This window comes from Hordeum vulgare, unplaced genomic scaffold (assembly GCF_904849725.1).
Source record: "Hordeum vulgare subsp. vulgare unplaced genomic scaffold, MorexV3_pseudomolecules_assembly, whole genome shotgun sequence".
Lineage (NCBI taxonomy): Eukaryota > Viridiplantae > Streptophyta > Magnoliopsida > Poales > Poaceae > Hordeum > Hordeum vulgare.
In genome coordinates this window covers 42,501-45,000 of record NW_025422568.1, presented here as the reverse complement: position 1 = coordinate 45,000, position 2,500 = coordinate 42,501, and positions in this window count along the sequence as shown.

Here is a 2,500-nt window from a genome sequence, read left to right as displayed (position 1 = left end):
CTGGGCGCGCACCATGGAAAACAGGGGAAAACAATGTGCGTGGAATGGACGGATGCACGTACGGGCACACGGGCGAAAAAACGTGAACGCGAGGAAACGGGGTACGACGGCCGTGTTGCAAAAAACTGGGCGCGCGCCATGGAAAACGGGTGAAAACCATGTGCGTGGCATGGACGGATGAACGTACGGGCACACGGGCCAAAAAACGTGAACTTGAGGAAACGGGGAAACACGGGGTATGACGGCCGTTTTGCAAAAAACTGGGCGCGCACCATGGAAAACGGGTGAAAACCTTGTGCGTGGCATGGAAGGATGCACGTACGGGCACACGTGCCAAAAAACGTGAACGTGAGGAAACGGGAAAAACGGGTACGGGGCCGTGTTGCAACAAACTGGGCGCGCACCATGGAAAACTGGGGCAAACCATGTGCGTGTCATGGACGGATGCACGTACGGGCACACGGGCCAAAAAACGTGAACGTGAGGAAACGGGAAAAAACGGGCAGGGCGGACGTGTTGCAAAAAACGGGCGCGCACCATGGAAAACAGGGGAAAACCATGTGCGTGGCATGGACGGATTCACGTACGGGCAGACGTGGCAAAAAACGTGAACCTGAGGGAACGGGAAAGAACGGGGTACGACGGCCGTGTTGCATAAAACAGGGCGCGCGCCATGGAAAACGGGTGAAAACCATGTGCGTGGCATGGAAGGATGCACGTACGGGCACACGGGCCAAAAAACGTGAACGTGAGGAAACGGGAAAAACGGGTACGGGGCCGTGTTGCAAAAAACTGGGCGCGCCATGGAAAACGGGTGAAAACCTTGTTCGTGGCATGGACGGATGCACGTACGGGCACACGGGCCAAAAAACGTGAACGTGAGGAAACGGGAAAAACGGGTAGGGCGGCCGTGTTGCAAAAAGCTGGGCGCGCACCATGGAAAACAGGGGAAAACCATGTGCGTGGAGTGGGCGGATGCACGTACGGGCACACGGGCCAAAAAACGTGAACGTGAGGAAACGGGAAAGAACGGGGTACGACGGCCGTGTTGCAAAAAACTGGGCGCGCGCCATGGAAAACGGGTGAAAACCATGTGCGTGGCATGGACGGATGAACGTACGGGCACACGGGCCAAAAAACGTGAACTTGAGGAAACGGGGAAACACGTGGTATGAGGGCCGTGTTACAAAAACTGGGCGCGCACCATGGAAAACGGGTGAAAACCTTGTGCGTGGCATGGAAGGATACACGTACGGGCGCACGGGCCAAAAAACGTGAACGTGAGGAAACGGGAAAAACGGGTACGGGGCCGTGTTGCAATAAACTGGGCGCGCACGATGGAAAACTGGGGCAAACCATGTGCGTGGCATGGACGGATGCACGTACGGGCACACGGGCCAGAAAACGTGAACGTGAGGAAACGGGGAAAAAACGGGTACGGCGGCCGTGTTGCAAAAAACTGGGCGCGCACCATGGAAAACAGGGGAAAACCATGTGCGTGGAATGGACGGATGCACGTACGGGCACACGGGCCAAAAAACGTGAATGTGAGGAAACGGGAAAGAACGGGGTACGACGGCCGTGTTGCAAAAAACTGGGCGCGCCATGGAAAACGGGTGAAAACCTTGTTCGTGGCATGGACGGATGAACGTACGGGCACACGGGCCAAAAAACGTGAACTTGAGGAAACGGGGAAACACGGGGTACGACGGCCGTGTTGCAAAAAACTGGGCGCGCACCATGGAAAACTGGTGAAAACCATGTGCGTGGCATGAACGGGTGCACGTACGGCCACACGGGCCAAAAAACGTGAACGTGAGGAAATGGGAAAAAACGGGCACGGGGGCCGTGTTGCAAAAAACTGGGCGCGCACCATGGAAAACGGGTGAAAACCATGTACGTGGCATGGACGGATGCATGTACGGCCATACGGGCCAAAAAACGTGTAAACGGGGATCCGGGGAAAAACAGTGTACCCCTTCTTCACAAACGAAGGGCAGGGGTCCCAAGGGGGGCTAAAACCCTCGGGTATATTGGGGAGGAGGGGGCTCCTCCCTGCTTGGGTGTGGGAAATCGGTGGGTTTGCATATGAAATCATATGCAAACCTCCCGTTTCTCCCGTAACCCTTGCTTTTCCCAAACGTTGGCTCGGATGTCCCGTCGTTCTCCTGTCCCGTGTACGACTCATGCCAAATTCTGATCCGTCGGTCGAACGGCTGTTCGGGTTGCAGAAAAGTACGTATCGTGTCCGCACACGGTCAGGTCGATGTGATCTCGTGCCGCGTTGTCCCGTCGGTCCCGTGTACGAATCGTGCCAAATTCTGATCCGACGGCCCAAGGGCCGTTCGGGTTGCAGAAAAGTACGTATCGTTTCGCACATGGTCAGCTTGACGGGATATCGTGCAGCCTTGTCCCTGCCGGTCCCGTGTACGTGTCCCGTGAAATTCTGACCCAACAGCCTAACTTGGCTCGGGAAACAGGAAAGTAGCATATCCCGTGC